This window comes from Oryctolagus cuniculus, chromosome 12 (assembly GCF_964237555.1).
Source record: "Oryctolagus cuniculus chromosome 12, mOryCun1.1, whole genome shotgun sequence".
NCBI lineage: Eukaryota > Metazoa > Chordata > Mammalia > Lagomorpha > Leporidae > Oryctolagus > Oryctolagus cuniculus.
The window spans coordinates 8,102,880-8,125,811 of record NC_091443.1 but is presented as its reverse complement, the minus strand read 5'-3'; the positions used below and the strand labels follow the sequence as shown (position 1 = coordinate 8,125,811).

The 22,932-nt window shown below is 46.2% G+C and overlaps 1 long non-coding RNA gene across 1 annotated transcript; it reads left to right on the top strand.

The window, feature by feature from the left end:
* Nucleotides 1-4,193: 4,193 nt before the first annotated feature.
* On the top strand, nucleotides 4,194-10,805 carry LOC138844592 (uncharacterized). The gene is made up of 2 exons (XR_011380550.1): nucleotides 4,194-4,285; nucleotides 8,786-10,805. It is a non-coding gene; the product is annotated as an uncharacterized lncRNA (long non-coding RNA).
* Nucleotides 10,806-22,932: the final 12,127 nt, after the last annotated feature.

Below are 22,932 nucleotides of genomic sequence, written 5' to 3'. Positions count from 1 at the left end.
TAACTTGGTGGATGATAATAGCAGAAAGTGGGTCAGAAGGTGACTCATAGAACTGACAGACTTGGAAGCAATGTTGAGTATGGAGATGGAACTAGGGATGAATCTGAGGTTTAGGGAATTCACAAACTGAGCTGTGACACCCAAGAATTATCCCTTGAGTGTGATATATTCCATTTTAAAATGGTGAGCTTGAAGTTCCCCGGGGGGCATCCGAGTGGAGTTATCTCACCAGGATCAGCCTGGGGTTCAGGGGAGTCTTGCAGAGATTCTGAGTCATGGTTGGAGCTAGTGGATGCAATAATGCCCCTCCCAGCCCCATTAATAGAATTGTGCATCCTGGATACCCAAGTGTTTGTGGCAGTGTGCTAGTCACTGTACACAGAAACGTGTAGCCAGCTTCAGCTGCTCACCGCTCCTTGGTCCTTGGGTCATCCCAGTGGAAAAAGAGCCACGTGGCTTCCTGAGTAAGGAGGGCTGCCCCCGTAAGGTTGACCTTTCCTGCTCTCGGTTGCTGAAGTGCTTCTTAAGTGATGGCTGAATGGTCAAAGCTATTACTCTCACTGTAATTTGTAGTGGCTCTTTAATGCTTTGGAGAGAGCGGGCGTTCCTGGGATGAAAGGTGACTTTTAAAAGTCAGTAATTATACTTCCAGTGAAAATGTGTCTCTGGCACAGTGCATAAGTATAGTATGCAGGGCATCCAAGAATTCATTCCTGGACAGGCTTATATTAATCATAGTTTCAATGCCTTGAGAATATGTTCTCAGTAGTTAACCACCCTCTTCCCCCTCCTTAAAATGTGGGCCTTGTAATCAAAAGAAAGACACACCCTCCACTATGGCAGGGCTGCTGTACTAAATAAAAAATTATAGTTATTATACACGGACTTCATGCTGAGCAGGGTCAAGTTATAACATTTCTGGTAACCTCCATTAAAGAGCTGAGTTATGTTCAGCTTGTGTTTTAATTAGCCTGTGATAAACAAAGAATCAAAGGCCATTCCGCTCTGGTGGCTTTTATATTTATGACTGCTCTCACCTGCACTTACATACAGGTTTATGAAGTGTGAAAAAGGGAACAGTTCTAGTTGCGCTGTCTAGACCACTGGCTGCAGCAGATGGGTGAGAGGACTGCCGTGCTGCCCCAGCCGGACGTGTGCAGAGGCCTGCGGGGCTGGCGGGCTGCCTGGTGTGCAGAGCTATGGGCACCAACGCAGTCTGATCTCCTAAGGAGACTGGGGAGTACCAGGCCTGGACCTCACAATCCTCTCTAGTTGGTGAAAATGTTACAGAATGATGGAGCTTAGAAAGAATGAGTTACCTTCTGAGTCGAGACTGCAACAAGACCCTCTCCTCCTGAATAACGCAGAAAGTTGTGAAATCCAACGAGAAAACATTTTTATGGGGGGGCAATTGAGCCCAAAAGGCGTCTGCCCTGGCCCACCTCTCCAGCCCTCACAGCTCAGAGCAATAACTGAGCAGGGTGAAATTTTGCTACAGAATCTCCAAGCTTTAGGAATCTCCCAGGTGTGTTGCAGTCCTGCGGTTCTCATGTAATAGGTTAAGTTAGATGTTATAATTTGGGGTGAACTGGTCACTTCCCTGGCAGGGCCTGTGGCACTGGCCTGAAAGACGCCATCCAGGATGAGCTCTGTTCCTCTTGGCCTCTCTGGGAAAGCTGCCTCCACACCCAATCTTCTTTCTTTTCTGAGCAAAGATTCTGGACCAGGCCCCACCCAGGGGACTGACTCACAGATCTGTTCCCACTCCTAATTTTGCCCTTTGAACCACATTTTTTCCCTTTTGCCTTTGATGATGATTATTTTTTAAATTTGTGCTTAGAAGTATAATACCCAGGCAGCAGCATGCAGAGCCGTCCAGTGAGCATTCTCTGCACCCCCACTCACATCAGGATGTGCAGTATCCCAGCACCCCACAAACTCCCCTGGGCTTCCTTCCAATTGTTCCCTTGTGTGTCACCCCCCCCCCCCCCACAAAGTAACCACTCTAACCTCCACGGACCTTAATTTTGCCTCTCTGAGGTTCCTGTCAAAGACTTAATCAGAATGTTCTCTTTCGCTTTATACTTGTGTGACTCATTGATGTTGCTGCATTGAGCTGTAGTTGACAGCCCTGTGTTTGGATGCATGCTTCCTTCTCCTTGTGGAAGTGAAGTATGGAAACTCAGTTGTATCCAGTTTGGGCCCATTGTGGAAAAGACATGGACATTCGTGCACAAACGTCATGTGCATTTCCCTTGGACTCGTCCAGCTGACTTGTGGTTTGAGTTCTGATAAATCATTGAGCTTCCTGGGATTCACTGCAGTGTCTCTGAAATATGCTGATGAAATCAGCCTTAATGAATCCCCTATTTAGTATCCCTACCGAACAGTAGAATATTTTGAGCAAGCTTGTTATTATCCCTAGGGTCATGGTTTTGCTTCTTGCTTTCTTTCTGTGAGCAGACAGCAGGGGAGACACACCCAGTTCTTCTTTTAGATCTGAGGTCTTCCCAGTGTGCTCCCTGGATCTATACCTTCAACATCACCTGGCAGCTGGTGAGACATGCACACTCTCGGGCCTCCTCCCCGACCTACAGACTCAGAGGCAGATTTGGAGGCCAGTGCTTGTATGTTAATGAGTCCTCCAGGGAATTCGGTGCCCGCTCAGGTCTGAGAACGTTACATTAGCTATTCACCCCATCACCTCTCCCAGCAGCTGCACAGGAGGAGGCACAGGGCAGGAAATAGATTTGTGCCTTTGTTATCTATTCATCCAATCAGGACCTGTTGGACCTTGCTAAGTGCTAAGCTACACTAAGCTAAGGGAATAGATATGTGGTCGTGAAGATGTATTTGGGGAGATGAAGAGGCATTGGAGTTGGTCCTTGCTGTGAAGGAGCTCAAAGTCATCAGGTGGATATAGTACAGCATGATCCATGGCACAGAGACAGACGAAGGGAGTGATGGTTTCTCTTGGGAGGTTAGGGAATGTTCCATTTAGGAGGTGAGCCTTGCACAATCATTGAATGGCATGCCTCATGGCAAGACCTAGTTAGGACTTGCGCATAGCTTATAGCCTCTTACATATGAAAGTGTACAGTTTTGGTGCCTGAACCATAGTTGGTAGCCATTAAATATGTATTGAATTTCTGAATGAATGGCTAATTTTCTCTGTGCATTTTTTTTTTGCTCTGTGTCACTTTCATTCAACATGCACGAATTGAACACCTGCTATATGATTGGAACTCTGGCACATGGTGAGTCAAAGCAGTGAGTGGGGATAGACACCATTTGTACGTGTATGAAGAATGTGGCTATGGGCAGTGTTTACTTAGCTGTAATAACTAGTTCCCAGTAAGCAGTTTGAATGCTTCTAACTGGTCAGTGATCTGGGAGAAGACTGCATGAAGAAAAGGATCGAATCAGCTTCTTCTGATGGTGGCTATAGTACACACATGCTCGGATAAGTGAAAGGAAGGGCCCTGTGTTAGTCACCGCTCAGAGTGAGAGGAGGCTGCAGGAAGAACCACAGGAGTTGCCCTCAGGGGAAGGGGATCAGTGGACAGGAGCTGGCTGGCAGTTTTTGTGTAGCAGATGGGGTAGAGTGAGCCAGGTCCTCTGGACAAGTTAGTTTGAATACGCTGTGGGCTCTAAGGGACAGTGACTGATGCTGGTTGGAGGGACCTGGCACTGGGTGAGTAAGGCAGGTGCACAGGGGTCCTGGAGTATGGGGACCCGAAAAGGAACTGGTTGGGGTGTGGATTTAATCAGCTTCTCTGGAAGGGGAGTTGGCCAGCTTCAAGCCAGGGCCTCCAAAGTGAATCAGGACAGCATCTTAAGGAAAAAAAATGCATGACATTGGGAAAGTTTACGCAATGACTTAGTCCTGTTTGCCTCCATGAAGCATTTACAAATGTACACAGCCTTGGTGTGGCTGTCTCCTCCCTTTTGTCTCCAGCTTTTTCATCTATGTAGTGGGTGGTTTTTGGTGTTCATATGGGAGTAGAAGTGGGAATGGTGCAATAACATAGATGAGTATATGTTATAAATGAAATGCAGTATTTTTAGCTTGGTAAGGGGGGATAAGATGTTGAAGATAAATGCCATATACCTCAAGCTGGTAAGCTGTGATAGAAGACATGCGCCAAAATGAGGTGGCCGAGACCTACTTATTTATTTACTTTTTATTTTTAGAAATCAACCCAGCATGTGAGAGGCACCATTGTTGTGAAATGGAGCTGCTATCTAGCGCTCATAGCCCTTTTCCTGAGAACAGACACTAAAGGTGAGCCGCCACTTAACTGTCTAAAAGATTCCAATTAATGTTATGTGGCCCATCAAGCTGTACTTTTTTTCCTGGGGTGAACCAGAATAAAATGTAGTGTGGCATAAGAAAGGGGCAAAACCAGAAGTGAACGTCAGTGATTTTTGGAGCCTGTTTTCTACTGGAAATTGTATGCATGAATTACAGGGGTGGGAGGGAATGATCTCATTTAGAAGGCCCTGTTGTGAACTCTGTCAACTGGATGCAACTGCTTCGCTTGAATTCTCCCAGTGCTGCAACACCCTCAGAGTCTGCTGGCTGTGCATTTGCATGCACACAAATGTTGGAGCAGACACCTGGAAAGCCATTAGGTCCATCCAAGCCTCCAGACAACCTCGCTCCCCAGTCAAGCTTATGTCTTGCTGCAGCAGCCCAGAGATGCAGATATGAAGTTCATTAAGAGAGACTCACTGCATCTATATTTAAAGCATCCAAAGTCCCAGGATGCAAAGGGAAAGTGGTGGTGTGTCATTCTTGGTGGGTTTGCTGTCCAAAGGCTCTCACATTGCCGATCCTTTTCTATAATCCTGATCCCGTAATTCATCGTCTATTAAAAAAAACTCAACCTGCTTCTATATTAAAATCCAAACCAAACTAAACCATCCACACCGTGTTTATTCTAGCAAGTTTATTTTTAAAAAGCAGAAAAATCAATATTCTCCCTTGCACAGCTGATATCTTGGGAGATGTGCTACAGGAATCACAGTTAAATTGCTGCTGTGATAGAAAAGGTCAATATTTTTTCTAGAAAGAAAGTGCTCTGTTCTCCTCTTGGGAGACGAGAGAATGCAGCAGTGGTAAATTACTGGATTTTGTGCCCAAAGTGATTGTGTGGGATAACTCCACTCTACACGAGGAAACACTCCTCTTACCTACTTTTCTTTCTTCTCATCTCTCCCACCCTCAACTTTGAAAGCATTTCCTTTGGTCCATGTCACTGGCTTATCCCCACAGAACTGTCACAAATGACTCTCCCTCCCCTAAGCTCAAGGAGGTAGATGTGAGCTCGAGGGGTTGTTTTTTATATCAGTCAGGACATGTCACGTTGTGCTGAAGTAACAAAGTACCCTAACCTCTGGTAGCTAAAACCATCAACATTTAATTCCTGCTCAGCATCGACCTCTGACCATTGGAATGATTCAGAGACCAAAGCTGAAGGAGCCTCCATCTCAACACTTGTCTTCATGACCACCAACACAGTGGAGATGGAGGCAAGCAGGTGGCACTTCACTGTTGGAGCTCTGTGTCACTGTTTCGTCAGCCAAAAGCAGACACAACAGAGCAGGGCCCAGAGGGAGGACAGACTCAGTATACCTGTGACCTGGCCCAACGATCACTGTGGATTCTACTCCCAAGCTGGAATTTGGAAAGGATGTGAGAGCGGATTGCTTCTGGGCTTCTTTCTAAAGGAGAAGTCCCTCCACAGTATGCCGAGTCGCTGGCCAGGCTCACCCTCTGTTGGAGTGATGCTGGTGAGGGCTCCTCCCTACTTCTCAGGGTGGGGAGTGTGTTTGTGGCCAGGACGGCACCTGGATTGTCAGACCCTCTTAGGAGCGCAGTCTCCTCCCCTGCACTCTGGCTCTGCATTCCTGCTGTAGAGCACTCTTTGCAGTCTCTGGTTCTTTATCTGTAAGATGGGACTAGCATGGCCCTTATTCAAAGTGTAATTGAGTAGATGAAACACAGTGAAGCCCACAAAGCCCCTGCAAGGTTGGCATGTAATTGAAATGAACAAGGGCATGAGCTTTTCCTCCTGCTTCTGCATAGGCTGCAGTGAAGTTGAATGTCAAAAATGTCTACAAATTAGTACCCAAAGACACCACCAGTGCTTTGTTCTTGTGCATGGGAAAACTCTTAAGTGACTATGAACACAGTAAAAATATACCAATATTTGGACGGAAGGGGCTACAGAAACTGCTGAAAGTTCAGCGGTATAGATGTATATTTATGAATTGTTCAATCACATAAGAAATTTATTTATTTAAAAATAAATGAATTTTGTTTTAACCTTATCTCTACTTCTGATTGGTTGTCTGGACTGCATCTCCCTTCCACCCATAGCTTACTGTGAATTCTTTTCCATAGCTCAATTTTTCTCCAGTTCTGCTCGGCTCAATGTGGCCCGTATCTGCTCCAGATAGTATCGCTGATCATGTGGAATTGCCACAACTTTAAGGACCTTGGCACTGTTTTTGAATAACCCAGTGCCCACCCCGCCTTTCTGAGTTGAATGAATGATGATGTAGATGGGTATCTCACAGTATCCAGCAATTACTCAGTCTCAACATGCCACTCTTCTCCCTTCCTCCTGGGTAATCTTGGAGGACAACTGGGGTCCCAGTTCACGTTGTTTAAGCTCAGTATGCTAAGTGAGATTCAGACACATGTTGCTTGTCGTTGCCCTTCATAAAGTATCACCATCATTTGAGACAAAGGGAAAAGAGGATATCTCGCTATTTCTCTGTGGGTTGTGATGATTTAGCAAAGCAATGCTGTCTGAAGAATGGCTAAAGGCATTTAAGAGCAGTGAGAAAGCAGAAACCACCATGGGGGGAAGAGAATGCCATAGGGGATGGAGCCAAATATCTTTCAGATTTGGTTTTGCATGTTTAGCTTGATTTAATTAGTGCTTCGGTTCAGGAGTGCTTTGTTGAACGAATGCAGACTTTACAACTTCACTAGTTAATAGAACTGAACAGGTGCTCCTAGTGGGCTGAAGAGCCTGGAACCAGCTTCAGAGCACTGCACAGTTGCTTCCAGGGGCTCCCTCTGGTGCTGGTCAGGCGTCTTTCCACCTGGCCTTGGGTCTGGAGTGGAGACAGTACCCCCCTGAGATTCCCTCTGGCCCCACAGTTCACTTTTGTGATATGCTGTAGGGGCACTCGGACTTACAGACACGTTATACCTGGGATTTTGATCAAGAGGTGCAGGTACTCTGAATATTCTTTAATCTTGAGCCAGTTGGTTTCAGGAAACAGGAAAAATTCATGTTGAGTATTATGTGAAATCAACATTGTAACAATTAAATGTGTTAGATGTGGAAGTTGTCACAATCTAGGCTGGTGTCCTCACTGTCAAGACAGCAGCAGATTCCCCTGTCAATCACTGGGTTCCTCTGTTGTCAATTTCCTCCTCAACCTTTTTTTTCAATCATCCTCTGAAAAGACATCTTCTTCCCTTTCCTGCAGAAACTTGCTATAGGCTGCAAGTGAGAGCCTTCCTGACTCCCTTCACTGCAGGTACAAAGAAAGTCTTATTCTTAGAACCTACTAGACATTTTACCAGTGGTCCCCCTTGGAAGCCTGCCCCTTGCTTTTATGCATAAGTGGCTGTGTCCATTCTGCAGTTCTCACTGCAGAGTAAGAACCCCTCGAGAGTGTATCCTGCACCTTTGATTGATTTATCATGGGGCCATCCTCTGCGCAGTGTGTCTACACAGCAGTGACTTACTAACAAGGTATGTGGAAAGTATTTATCCATGCAGTATTTACTGCTGTACTGCATGGCCTAAGTCTATGGGCTGTGCTGAAGCCCTCCGTGATCCAGACACAGGCACTATGTTGCCTTGAATCTCAGAGTTAACCAAAAACACTTAGTAAGGATAGCTTCCTGCACTCTGAACTCAAACAGCTGGTTGAAATGCCAGGGAAACATCAGCTAAATTAGTTTTTGGTATTATGTGGGAGACCAACAGTAGCTTTATTAAGGTGGGATAAACATGAAAATTGGATGCCCTCACCTAGGATTATGCATCATAGCATGCATTTTTTTTAAAGATTTACTTATTTGAGAGGCAGAGTTAGTGAAAGAGAAGACACACACACACACATACAGAGAGAGAGAGAGAAATCTTCTGTCCCCTGGTTTATTCCCTAAATGGTCACAGCGGCTGGGGCTGGGTTGGGCCAAAGCCCAGGGCCAGGAAATTTCTCTGGGTCTCCCATATGGGTGCAGGAGCCTGAGGACTTGGACCATCTTCTGCTGCCTTCCCAGGTGCATTAGCAGGGAGCTGGATTGGAAGTGGAGCAGCTGGACTCGAACTAGTACCTTAAGGGATGCCAGTGCTCACAGCACATGTGTCAGTGTGAAGCTGGGATTCTCTATTCGGTGTGCCTTCTGCTGACCGCTCTGTGCCTGGCACTGCCTTATTTGCCCAAGCCGCTGGCATCATCCACGATAGAGATGGCTTGGACTGAAGTCCACTAGGGGCCAAGCAGAAGCTCTTCAAGGAAGGGAGCAGGGTGTTCAGATCTGAATTGAGGAGGGCTGGGAAGGGGGGCAGTGGGAGCTGCCTCAGAAGCCAACAAGTAGGTACCAGGGTGGCTTAAAGTTAGTCAGTGTCACCTTTTCCTTCAGTTGTAGCATTCTTCCAGTTGTCCCATGTTGTTCACAGCGTCCAGTGCGGAGTGGCCCTGTTTACAATCCAAGACTTCATCTGATTTCAGTGTTTTTTAATCCTAGAGGGAAGTTTGTGTTGACATCTGCTGACCCACGGGAAGTGGGAATCAGCTGCAAGCCTAGCTGAAGGGCAGCTCGAGCTACACAGTGGCTTCCCCCGCAGACTACAGCATGGAAAGATGGAGAACACAGCTCTCCAGTGGAAGAAGCCTGACAACGCGACTCAAGGTCAACATCCAGGTCAGCATTCCCGGGGTTTCCATGTAGAGAGGATGTGCCCTTCATGTGATGTGACCAGCCCGGTGCTTAACCCCGTCATGCTCTTCCCTCTGTCTAATGAGGGGAAATGAGGGACACATCTCAACCGAGGAACAGTCTGCAAAATCCCTGACCAGTTCTCAAACCCCTCCAGGCCACCATAAGCAGGGAAAGTCTTGAGACACTGCCACAGCCAAGAGAACCCGAGGAGATTCACGGGCCAAAGGCAACGTGGGGTCTCCGGCAGGACCCTGGAGCACGGAATGACCCCGGGGACCACTGAGGAAACGGGGTTGAAGCAGGACTGTGAGTGTCAGTTATTCACTCGTGACAGATGTGTGACACCAGTGGAAGAGGCCAGTACCTGGCAGAAACTGGGTGTGGGGCCTTTTAGTATTCTCTGCGATTCTCTATAAATCTAAGGCTATTCCAAAATCTAAAACTAGGCAGCTCAGCCTAGAGGCTTGCCTGTTTCATTCATTCATTTATGTATCTGTGAGAATAAAATTAAAAGTTGTAATTGTGACTATGACATTTCAAGGGATGAAGATAAAATTACAGAATATAACCTTCGATCGTACACTGCCGACTACCCAGGAGAGACTGAGCATGGGAGAAGGGTAGAGTGCAGAGGAAAAGCAGAGACAGACAAGGCAGGAGCAGGCGGCACTGCAGGGGTGCAGAGGAAGAGAGACCAGCAGAGACAGGGAGCTGCTCCTTCCTGGATGGAGAAGCCAACCAGGCTCCCAGCGGGGGTTCAGGTACCAACTGCAGCCCAGGAAGGGGACACAAAGGCTGCTGAAATGAGGCTGGAGCAGCAACATTCCGTCGTGGGCTAGCTGGCCTTGCTGTCTCGCCCGGGCACTGCTGCTTGTTACAGCTGTGGTCAGAAGCCAAACTGGCCAGGAGGCCGAGGGCTTTCCCCCCAAGTGGCCACAAGGATTCCTATTTCTGCACCCCATCAGCTGTTTGAAAATAATACTTTATAGAGTAGTTCAAAGATTCATTCGGGTCACCTTGTCACGAGTTTATAATGAAAACAGTAATAAACCAGAATCTCAGCTGTTGCCTCACAAAATGTACAGGAAGTTGGAAGTGCACACTCTTGTGCCCTAAGACTGGCCTGCTTAGACCTAAGTGGATGAACGTGTATTTTGAAGTCGGAATGGAACTTAGCCGTCATAGTTAGCCTGCGGTCTTGACGGTGTCAGGAATGCAAACTGAGCTGGACCAGGAGTGCCTGAGCTTCTGTGCCTCTGAGCTCCTGGGATTTCATTTAGGAATGGAACGTCATAGCACTCCCTGGGGGCCAGGCCAGCGCTAAGCCAGCCTGGGAGCTACCCACAGAGTTGCACTTGCCTTGTGTTTCTAGGCAGTAGTTTTCTGCATTGCCCCATGAAAGTGATGCTTGCTTACCTGGGCAAGCGTCACCTACGTGTTCTCTCGGGATGTCTAGTATTCGAGCACTTTCTGTCACGTGAAAGAGAACTTCAAAACGTTCAAGGGAAAATGGCATTCAAGGATTTTTTTTTTCTGGTATAAACATTTTAAAATCGATGCCTGTGAGGGGGCTTCAGGAAGGTCAGGGTAAATGTGTATCCTGAAAAGATTATGTGTGGTGCGTTGGGAGGTACCTTTGCGATGTTTGTTTACTGTGGTATCCCTTTTTTCTTATTCTGCAAAGAACATAAATCCTTCTTGATGCAAATCTATTAACTTTCAGCCCCTGAATCATATCATTGAATACAAGTGCTTAGTTTCTTTACAATTTTCCAAACAGGCTGGGACTTCCTATCTCAATGAATTCCTGGTTTGTTACACAGCATTGATGCTGCGTGTTCGTTTTATTTTATCCTAAGTTATTTCCTGTATTTCTGGGATCCTATGATAGTATTTCAAAACATTCAAACATTGAATTGAAAAATAAGTTTATTTTGCTGTAAGAATAATTGAGATTTACATTGTTTTTTCATAATTTGCATTTTCCATTAGCCTTTTGAAGATCCCTTGTATGTTTTCATCCATCCTGTGTGTGTTTCATTTTCTGAGAGTATACAATCACATCTTCCACTGCTAATTTTTTAATCAATATTTCTTTTGCCTGTTGTATTTTCTAAGGTTTTTTTAAATCTAAGTTATGCTGATTGCCTTTCCATTCAACCCTTCTTTTTTATACAAATTTATTTATTTATATAAAGAGAGCAGATTTCATGTATTTCATAAATACAGTGTTAAGGACATAGCAATACTTCCCATCCTCTCTCCCTTCTTCTTCCTTTCAATTTATCCAGGAGGGAAGGGGGTAGTGAGGGAGTGAGGGAGTGGGGAGAGAGAAAAAGCACGAGTGCTGCCACCTGCTGGTCTGCTCCTCAAATGCCCCGATAGCCAGGGCTGGTGGAAGCCGAAGCCAGGAATTCAGTTCAGGACTCCCAGGAACCCAACTACTGGAATAGTCGTCTGCTGCCTCCCGGGGTCTGCGTTAGAGGAACCTGGAGTCAGCCCAGTGCAGGATGCTGGTGTCCCACCTGTCTTTTTAGTCACTAGGTCACCCTGAGGGCCACCTGGTATTTGCCAGCAGATTTTCAAGTCTCCTCGTTACTCCTCGCATCAGGAAGGTCCTTGTTGTTTCTCTGCCTTACAAGGAAATGCTTTGGTCTGAGAGGTTGGGTGCAGTGGTGAATCCCCTGATGTGGGGCTTGCTTTCAAGCTGCATGAAAAGCAAAACCCGTGGTCAGCACTGTGGCGCAGCAGGTTAATCCTCCACCTGCAGCACCAGCATCCCATGTGGGCGCCAGTTCTAATCCAGGCTGCTCCTCTTCCAATCCAGCTCAATGCTATGGCCTGGGAAAGCAGTAGAAGTTGGCCTAGGTACTTGGGCCCCTACACCCACATGGGAGACTGAGAATAAGCTCCTGGCCCCTGGCTTCAGATTGGTGCAGCTCCAGCCGATGCGGCCATTTGGGGAGTGAACCATCGGATGGAAGACCTCTCTCTCTCTCTCTTTCTCTCTCTCTTTCTCTCTCACTTTCTTCATCTGTCTCTCTCTCTCTCTCCTCTCTGTGTAGCTCTGACTTTCAAATAAATAAATAAATCTAAAAAAAAAGAAAAGAAAAGCAAGGGGCCAGCACCGTGGCTCACTTGGTTAATCTTCCACCTGCAGCACTGGCATCCCATATGGGCACCGGATTCTGTCCCGGTTGCTCCTCTTCCAGTCCAGTTCTCTGCTGTGGCCCGGGAAGGCAGTGAAGGATGGCCCAAGTGCTTGGGCCCCTGCACCCGTATAGGAGACCAGGAAGAGGCACCTGGCTCCTGGCTTCGGATCGGCGCAGCACCAGCTGTCGCGGCCATTTGGGGAGTGAACCAATGGAAGGAAGACCTTTCTCTGTTTCTCTCTCTCTCTCTCTCTCTCTCTCTCTCTCTCTCACTGTCTATGGTTCTATCTGTCAAATAAAAATAAATAAAATAAAAAAAATGAAAAGCAAAACCCATGGCAGGAAGTGACTTGCAACTGACAGGGCCCCAAACCAAAGTCTGAGCTGGGGAAAGGTGAAATCCCGTGTTCCTTTCCCATGTCCTCTGGGCAGTCAACTCCCGTGGGACATGATGGGCAGCATCCTCTCTCCTTTACATGGATTCCTGGAGTTGTACTTGTGGAGCCACAAAGTAAAGAATGCAACTCAGTGTAGCTGGAATGAACTACTTGGCTGTGAGGTGGGGGCACTGGGCAATGCACCTGACTCCAACCAAGCCCTTTTCCTGGGCTCCTGTCTCCTGTCCCGACAGGGCCCCGTTCATCAGGACAGGCTAATTTAGTTCCATGTGACATTCAACACACGAGACTTCTGTTTCTGGTATAAATCTCCAGACGTGTTATGCACCAGAAATGTCCAGTGTATACACAGGTCCTTTTGCTGCATGGTAATTACTGCTGACCTCCTTCCTGGAGCCTGTCCGTGAAGGGGCCACTTTGAAGGCAGCTGTGCCATCCCCTGTTCTCCAAGGCTACAGTGGAACAACACAGATCCTAATTAGCCGGCCTGTGCAGGGAAGCTTGGTGTCTGATTTTTGGGTCAGTATTTGATACAGGGGTAGTCAGGGGAGGTGAGGCATCAGCTTTGATTAAAGAGTTGTGATGAATCAAGATAAAATTGACATTTAATTTTTTTTCAGGCTAAACTAGTCTTGCAGATGCAACTTAAAGGTGAGTTGATTTTCCCTTGGTTTGTAGGGCAAGCAGAGTTACTTATAGACACGTGAAACCATTTCTAAATTTTGTGATAAGCCCAAAATTCCTATAATTGCTCAAATCATTGCTGTTTAATCAAATAAGTCTTCTTGCAATGATTTGGTGGTGATGAAAGGTCTCTGACTCCTTCAAATCAAATTTGAAATATTATCTTAGCGCTCAAAAAATGCTTTGAGTTGGGGCCAGACCTGTGGCATAGCAGGTAAAGCCACTGCCTGCAGTGCTGGCATCCCATATGGGCATAGGTTCTAGTAACAGCTGCTCCACTTCTGATCCAGCTCTCTGCTATGGCCTGGGAAAGCAGTGGAAGATGGCCCAAATGCTTGGGCCCCTGCACCCACATGGGAGACCAGGAAAGAGCTCCTGGCTTTGGATTGGTCCAGCTCTGGCCATTGCAGCCACTTGGGGAGTAAACTGGTGGAGGATTCTCTCTCTCTCCCTCTCTCCTTCTCTCCCTCTCTCCCTCTCTCCCTCTCTCCCTCTCTCCCTCTCTCCCTCTCTCCCTCTCTCCCTCTCTCCCTATCTCCCTCTCTCTCTCTTCCTGCTTTCTGCCTCTGCCCCTCTGTAACTCTGCCTTTAAAAAAAGGTTTATTTTATTTATTTAAAAGGCAGAGTTATGGAGAGAGGTAGAGCCAGATAGTGAGAGTGAGAGCTAGAGAGAGAGAGGTCTTTCATCTGCTGGTTCACTCCCCAGATGACCACAATGGCCAGAGTTCAGCTGATCCAAAGCTAGGAGCCAGGAACTTCTTCCAGGTCTACCATGCAGGTGCAGGGAGGGGCCCAAGCATTTGGACCATCCTCCACTGTTTTCCCAGGCCATAGCAGAGAGCTAGATTGGAAGTGGAGCAGCCAGGACTTGAACCAGAGCCCATATGGGATGCTGGCACTGCAGGCTGGGGCTTTTAGCCCGCTGCACTACAGCACTGACCCCAAAATGAGTCCATTCACTGAAACCTTATCCAAGACAGCTCTGAGCCACGTCTTCAGCATCTCACTCGCTGTCATGCATGTCTCACTCCTTCACCAGTGGAAAAATGATCCTTGCTGCTTGAAAAGAAAAGAAAAAACAAACCTGTTAGATGGCAGTATATTTAGAATAGCAATGCACTTTGCAAACATGCCGCAAAACATGTGATTTTCTTCCTAATTAAACTGACATCCCTCTTGATAAAAATGAAAAAAATAGGAGAGGAAATAGCTTCAAGTGATAATTGTCTTTTCTTTGATTGTCAAAAGTGAAATAAATAATCAGAAGACAGTAACTCACCAGTCTGTAACCTAGAATACTGTTAATTATTCCCAGAACACACACACACACAGTCTCTCTCTCTCTCTCTCTCTCTCTCTCTCTCTCTCTCTCAGACTCCATACCCTTGAGCTAAAGTGATTTACAACAGCAGCAGATCTAAGGTCCTGTTGGGATGGACAGAGGACTGGGCTGGCTGGTGCGAGGGCTGGCATGAGGCCACCGGAGAAGTAGCAGCCTTTCATCAGTAGATGGGAGTAGAGCCTCACAGATGGGCTGGCCCTGCTGCTGGGCCTGGGAGTCGGTCCCCAAAACTGTGGTACGGGCTCTGCCGACCGTGCAGGGGCTGGGAGTCAGGACCCCCACCCCGGAGCTCGTGGAATCACAGGCAGAGTCGGGACACGATTTCCTGCCCAGCTGTGCATTCTGCTTTGTTTCTTTTTAATTTTGTTAGACCATGTTAAAAATAAAGTTGCTTTTATTTCTTGCTATCCTATTACGGATTCTTTCTCCATTCCCTCTCTTATTCTCTTCCTCCTTTTCACCTATCTACAATTTCCTTTATAGTTGTCAGGTGATATCCTTTTCATAGTTAAATAGGATTTTTTGAAGGCTATAAATTTTCTAGTGGAACACATGGTTAGGAGGGTACATTTTCTCAAAAGCATGGAGGGTAAGGAAGTCATAGATTTTCCTGGAAAAGTTGCCTGTTTTCTTTGGGAAGCAGTCAGGTACTTTTAATGCATTGGTTTGGTAGTTAAAATATATCCTACTATATTTCATAGTAGAAACAGCAATATAAAATATAATAAAGTAAGACAGATAGGCTTGGTCATGCTCCTTAGCTCCTGGCATATTTGTTGTCGTCATAAAGTTAAAATTTTTATTTATTTTGTTAAATAAACTTTTAATTCCATTATCTCGTGAACTTTAAGGAAATTATGTATTTTCATTTTTTTTTTTTTTTTTTTTTTTTTTTTTTTTTTTTTGACAGGCAGAGTGGACAGTGAGAGAGAGAGACAGAGAGAGAAAGGTCTTCCTTTGCCGTTGGTTCACCCTCCAATGGCCGCCGCTGCAGCCGGCGCACCGCGCTGATCCTGGCAGGAGCCAGGAGCCAGGTGCTTTTCCTGGTCTCCCATGGGGTGCAGGGCCCAAGCACCTGGACCATCCTCCACTGCACTCCCTGGCCATAGCAGAGAGCTGGCCTGGAAGAGGGGCAACCGGGACAGAATCCGGCGCCCCAACCGGGACTAGAACCCGGTGTGCCGGCGCCGCAAGGTGGAGGATTAGCCTATTGAGCCACGGCGCCGGCCCTGTATTTTCATTTTAATTGAAAGGCGGGCACAGAGATCATCTGTATACTGGTTCATTGCTCAAATGTCTGAAATAGCTGGGACTGGGCCAGCCTGAAGACAGGAGCCTGGGACTCCATTTGGGTCTCCCCCATGGGTGCAGGGGCCCAAGTAGTTGAGCCATTACTGCTGCCTTCCAGGGTGCACATTACCAGGAAGTCAGAACTGGCCGTGGAGCTGCGACTTGAGCCCAGGTGCTCCAGGATGGGTTGCTGGTCTCTTAAGTGCTGTGCCAGATGCACATCTTTAGTTGCTCATTTTCTTACCCTCATTTCTCACTGCCATTGGCTCCTCCCACCCATCCCTTACCCCAGCCATGCTAAGATATATACATAACCAGGTGTCTCTTGCCTGAAATGCTCAGGTCTAGAAATGTTCTCGTTTTTAGATCATGGAATATTTGCATATACATAATGTGGAATCTGGTTGTGAGATGCAAGTCTAAACACAAAACTCATTTATGGTTCATATGCACCTTATACCTATGACCCAAAGGTGATTGAATACAACAGTTTTTAGTGTGTCTACCTTTTGACAGTGACCTATTATAGGAGGTCCAGTGTGGAATTTTTCACTTGTGGCATCCTGTTGCTGCTCAGAAAGTTTAGGATTTTGAGTATTTTGGATTTTAGACTTAGCCTGTACCTATTTATTAGCCTGTGTTGCTGTAGTGGGTATGCTTGCCAGCTTACATGGTACTATAGTACAATAGTGGGCCGTTGACCCCATTCTATTTCTTTTTCTTCCCCCCTCAGTACTGTGCCTTCCTGACCTACTCATGTTGCCGTGTGTACCTTCTGTGTGTTGCTTCCAGGGCTGCAGAGAATTCAGCCTGGCACGTGAGGCCTTCCGCCTGCTGCCAGTGGCCTTGCAGACCCTCACCTGCTGTGGGGATCTTCTCTCCCTCGGCTCCTTGGGTTTGGTGGGGTTCTCAAGGATTCACTTAGGATGGGGGTGCTGTCCTAGGACCCAGGAGTGCTTCGTCTCATGGCTCTGCAGAAGAGCCACACCATTTACCTTCCTCAGAAGTGCCTGTTCCTACACTCGCATCACCATGTCCCTGTCGAGTGATGTCTAGAAAACAAAGACATCTCCATGTACTCAGACCTTCTTCTTTTGTTTCCTGTTAGAATTTTAAAATATTATTTATATTTTTAAAATAAAACGTGTATTCTGTAATTCTCAGATATTTGCTATTTTTTCTAGCTATTGTGACTTTTCCTTGAAATCATATGTCCTAATCGTTTTTCTGTAAAATGAAGTTATTGGCTTTGTGATACCACATTTAGAAAGCTTCCTGAAGAATCGTAGTGATTCTAATAGCGTATCTGTTGCTTCTGCTGCGCTGCTTGCAACAATGGCTATTTCCCTCTTTATCCTTACACCTGCTGTTTCCATGTGATTCCCTAAAACATGGGCCAGGGCCCTGGTACCATGTCAGGCAGCAGCAGCAACAGTAGAAAGTCTTGTCTTATTTCCAGTTGAAAGGAAATGTCTAGCATTCTCATTGATGCTATTTGCTATAGGGCTTTGGGATATAGTTTTTGTCGGTTTAAGGGACGTCCTTTCCTTTCTGATTCTGATGTGCTGGGAAGTCTTTCCTGCACTTGTTGAGGTGGTCACATGATTGTTTTTTCTGTAGTCTATGTGTGACATATGATGTTGATAGATTTCTCAGAGTGTGGCCTATACTTCTGTTCCTGGAAGCAATGATTTGGTGACAGCCGGGCTGATGGATTCCAAGAAGAGATCCTAAGCTTTAAATTTCTCTGACATGTTAACATGTATTGCAAATTATATATATATATATACACACACACACACACACACATACATGTATGTGTGTGTGTGTGTGTGTTTATAAAATTCATAGCTTTTCATCTGCTCTGTGTTAGACCCTGGACTGGATACTGAGGATGTATTTTATTTAAAGATTTATTTTATTTATTTGAAAGACAGAGTTACAGAGAGAGATAAAGAGAGAGGGAGGTCTTCCATCAGCTGGTTCACTCCCCAGATGGCTGCAATGGCTGGAGCTGTGCTGATCTGAAGCCAGGAGCCAGGAGTTTCTTCCAGGTCTCCCACATGGGTGCGGGGGCCTAAGGACTTGGGCCATCTTCTACTGCTATCCCAGGCCATAGCAGAGAGCTGGATCAGAAGAGGAGCAGCCGCTGAAGAACCTTAAAAATCAAACCAAGATGGAGTGACCTAAGCCAATACCATTTAAAACAAGAAGTTACCTTTGCCCCAAATAAAATTAAAGTTTAAAAATTACAGCCCTAAAGTTTCTCCCCCAAAGCTAAAATTAGGTGCAGCTATAAAAATAAGGGACCCTATGCTTAGCTAGCCGCGACACTTGTGCCTGGCTGTGCTAAGACCTAACCCAGTTTGTATGCCTCCTAATACTCAAATAACGGTGTGGGAAGCGGGACGCCGCTCTCCCTCCAGGGGAACAAAGGGAGCGAGACGTCGTCCCCCTCAGGGTGAACAAGATGGCGCTGGCAGGGAAAGGAACTACCAAAGAAGTTAACAACAAAATGGCGACGAGGTGCATGCCTCCCGTGTGATCCCGTAGCTGATTGGATAGAAGACGCATGCCCTTCACATGATCAGCTCGCGGATTGGACTGCTGTGTGCATGGACACTATAGTGCTTTTGATTGGTCGCTGCAGGTATATAAACCGTGTGGCTTTGTGCTGGGAGCGCTCTCTGGACTCCTGAGTTCAGGAGGCCCGTCTGCGCAGATGCCGAATAAATCCTCTTGCTTTTGCATCAGCTGGTCTGGACTCTGAGTCTTTGGGGTGTGCCTCTCGACATGTTAGCATCCTCACTCTGAGGGTCTAACACCGTGACTAGAACTGGTGCCCATATGGGATGCCAGAACTTCAGGCCAGGGCTTTAACCCACTGCGCCACCGTGTCATCCCCCCAAGCATATATTTTCTACTTTGCCAATGTTGAATATCATCAGCAAAACACTTGGCCCTCAAGTAGCCATTGGTTTCCAATGGTGATCAAGCTTACAGCATGGCCAATGACCATTGAATGAGAAGGTGGAGAAGCAGCAAATCCTCTGATGACCTTCGACTCTGCCACAAAAGGTGGACTGTGATTCCTGTCATTTGGGGGTTATTTGGCACAGAGGCAGTAGGAGCTGAGTGAGTCAGCATGTGCATGAATTAGCCTTCTAATCTGCTTCACAAATGACAGCATGGGAGTTTGCTAGATTTATTAGGAAGACTTAAAAAACAATACTAACTTGTTTATTGCTCATTTACTTTGGTCTTATTGACACAGTTATAAACCAATTAGAATGATGATCAAGTACTTGGCAGAATAGGCATTTTTAAAATTTCACCTGAACACTGTTGAAATACAACTCATTCCCTGGCACTTACTGCCTTTCCAGAGGAAATAATTTAATGTATGTTAGATACTTGAAGGCAGAAAGGACACATCTGGAAGGTGATGCCAACCTGGAAGGTGGACATGGAGTCACAGTTGCAGATTGCTCCTTGACTAAGAGTGCACGGGAAGGAAGTATCCAAGCCTGTGGTCAAGGTGTTTTAATCCTAAGGATGGATTTCGGAAGAAGTAACAACCTGCGAAGCCCGAGGTGAAGTAATTGGATTTTCTGATTTCTCCTCTCACCTAATTGGATGTGCAAATGATGTGTCTGTGCCGTGAGCACGTGTCATGGCGCTTCCCTCCTGCATTTGTATGCAATGAGCATGTGCACATGTATGAATTTACATCCTATTGTACAGGCTTTATTTTCCTGCAGTGAGGTCTTGGTGCCCCCCAAAACAAAAGAAAATAGCCTCTTAATTGTAATGGTCTTTGCAACATCACCATGCTGCTTTCTGGTGGTTTCACTTGACCTGTCATAAAAGCGGAAGACAGGAATGAGGCGGTGCCTGTGAAAGGGGAGATGTGACAAGCGCCTGTGCTGTCCATGGATGTCTGTGTTGCACTCAGCAGGTGCCGCTTTAATATGGATAACTGTAATGTTTGCCTGCCTGTGTTTCCTACACCCAGCATTTCAGAAGCCGATCTTCTTGCATCCACTCCCCTGGAGTGTGGCTGCTAAGTATAGGCTAGGCCTGACCCTATGGAAAAATCTCTCTGTGGACCAGAATCCATTTGGAGATTAACATGTCAGTGAACATGACTCCAGAGTTCCATATGTGCTAATCTAAATTAATGGGTAAATTTGCCTTAATGATCTGATTCTCTCCTTTTCCACATTCCAAAGGCTACGGTTTCGGGAAGAGCTGGCCCGGAGGGCCAGAGTGAGGGTGAGCCAGCCTGCAAAGTGTTCTGGAGAGGCAGCCTTAACCTGAGTCTTCGAGGAGGGACAGGAGTGGTCTGGTGGGTAAGGGGTAAAGGCGCTGGATGCAGACAGGATAGCAAGATCAGACTTAGAACTGTGGGAGCAGGTGTCCGTTAGGGAAGTGTAAGCAACAGAGCATGGCAGAAGGAAGGGAGGCAGGGTGTGGGGAAATGGGGAAGCAGACCATGACTTGGGTTCATCCTTTCTCCTTGTTGCCTTAGGAAGCCAGGCCAGTGCTTGAAGCCCTGCCTCTGAGAGTCTTTTTCCCTTGCAGCTTTCTTGTCCTGTGGACCTTTCATATCTAGTCTGGTTGGCTGCTCTTTTTATGCCAAGTTAGCATAAGGGCAATTTTTCCAGAAAAAGATGTGCACCTGGACTTGGCACCTTTATAAAAATATTTTAGGTTAGAAGCTTTCTCTCTCAATGTTCTGTTACTTGAGCACTTTATTGGAATAGAAGCTTGAAATGAAACTAGTGAAGATATCAACGTGATCCTCAGGTTAACAACTCGCTGAAGGCATAGGACTCAAAAACTCCTCCACAGCTGGTTTTCAGTTGCATTCCTGAGGTCAGCAGGCATGGGGGTGACGCACACTGAGAGGGTCAGTGAGGGAGTTCACGCCCAGGGCAAAGGGAAGAGACTTTACGTTTGGAGTTTATGCTATTTTCATTTTTTTTAACAGGCAGAGTGGACAGTGAGAGAGAGAGAGAGAGAGAAAGGTTTTCCTTTTGCCGTTGGTTCACCCTCCAATGGCCGCCGCGGCCAGTGCGCTGCGGCTGGCGCACTGCACCTATCCGAAGGCAGGAGCCAGGTACTTATCTTGGTCTCCCATGGGGTGCAGGGCCCAAGCACTTGGGCCATCCTCCACTGCACTCCTGGGCCATAGCAAAGAGCTGGCCTGGAAGGGGGGCATCTGGGACAGAATCCGGCGCCCCGACTGGGACTAGAACCCAGCACCCCGACCGGGACTAGAACCTGGTGTGCCGGCACCACTAGGCAGAGGATTATCCTATTAAGCCGCGGCACCGGCCGCTATTTTAATTTTTCTACATAAGCACTTTAAGTATAGATAACTTAGGCTCATGGTGATAGAACAAACTGTGAATTTTTGCCCAGCTGACCTTGTATGGCTTATAGAGTATGGCAATGCAATGGAAAGAGCGTTGGTTAACAGAGAGCATTGGGTTCTTGGGAACAAGAGAATTAGAGAAAGGGAAACCAGTGCCTATTGAGCAGCTGCTCTGTGCCAGGCACTGTGAGAGTGCACGTCCCTTGATATTATCCCATTCACTGCTAACTATAATCTTGGGAGGAATGTGCTATTTCCCTTTTTTTCTGCCTAAAGTGTCCACCTAAACAGTTATGAAGAGTTACACAATCTGATTTTTGTATTTACATTAAGCAGAATGATAGTGGTGTGGGCTCTCCTCTCCCCTAGTCTGCTCTACACAACTTTGGAAATGAATCAATAGAATAAAATATTAAGTGCAATTGAAGATCAAGGCCTTGTCTTATTCATCTTTGACTCCCTAGAGTCTAACCTGTAGCCTAACTGAGAATGTTTGCTGTTTGCTTGAGAGGAAGCAGGATGGAAGGAACGAGGAAAAAAGACTATGGAATAGAAAAAGAAGAGAAGAGAAAAGATGGGAAGAAGAGAAGCAGAGTAAAAGGCCAAGACCCAAGCAAGAGAGAGAGAGAGGGACATAATTGAACTAGAGGATACAGGCTCTTTACAGCTTCGCATGGAAACTGGCAATGTGTTGCCTGCTGGCTGGTGGGAATGACATCAGATGGTTGACTTCATGAACACGATAGGCTATCAGGAGTTGTGCTTCTGGACGAGGTAGAGTCACGTGGACTGGACTTGCTGTCTCACCTGAAGCAAATGAAAAACAAAGAGACAAACTGTAGGAACTAATGGTTTTCAAGAGATCAGACATCAGGCAATGAAGGATAGTCCAGAGACTTGTCTGGAGAGAATTCCCAGGCTGCAATTCAAGGAGGGGATATCCTGGGGACACCCAGAAGTCTCCCTGAGGTAAGGAGATGGCAGAGAGGGGCAGGCATTTAGGATTTACAAGGCAGAATACCAGACGTGGAGCAGGGGAGAGAGGGGGAGAGAGAAAGAGAGAGAAGGAGGAAGGGAGGGAGGGAGAGAGAGAGAGAGAGAGAGAGAGAGAGAGAGATCTCAAGTAACTTGCGCAGGGTCATGAAGCTTCTAGCAGTTAGGATTCCTGCCATCTGACTCCAGAACCAAAGACTGAATTCTTAAGACCAAACTCATTACAGGGAAGAAATTTTGAAAAACTGTGAGCTACATACAAAGAGAAGATTATTTACAGATAGATAGATAGATAGATAGATTACCTAGAATTAAAATAAATAAAATATGTTAACATTAAAAATGACAATAAATTTCTCATAAGAAACAATAGAACTCAGAAGATGGCAGGGGATGCTTTTATAGTACTGAAAGAAAAAAAAATCTGTCAAGCTAGCAAAATATATTTCAAAAATAGAGAAGTAAATATGTTCTTAGACATAGAAACAGTAAAAGAATTCCTCACTAGTAGACTTCATTACAAAAAATGTTAAAAATACCATTTGCTCAGAAGGAAATGATAGCAGATGGAAATTTGTATCTATACAATGGAAGAAAGAAACTCCAGATAGGCTAACTATGTCTGTAAGGACTTTACCAAAACATGTTGTAGGATTTGTTACAGCTAGGGAAGTCAAATGTCTGACAAACAATAATAACACAAGTGGAGAAAG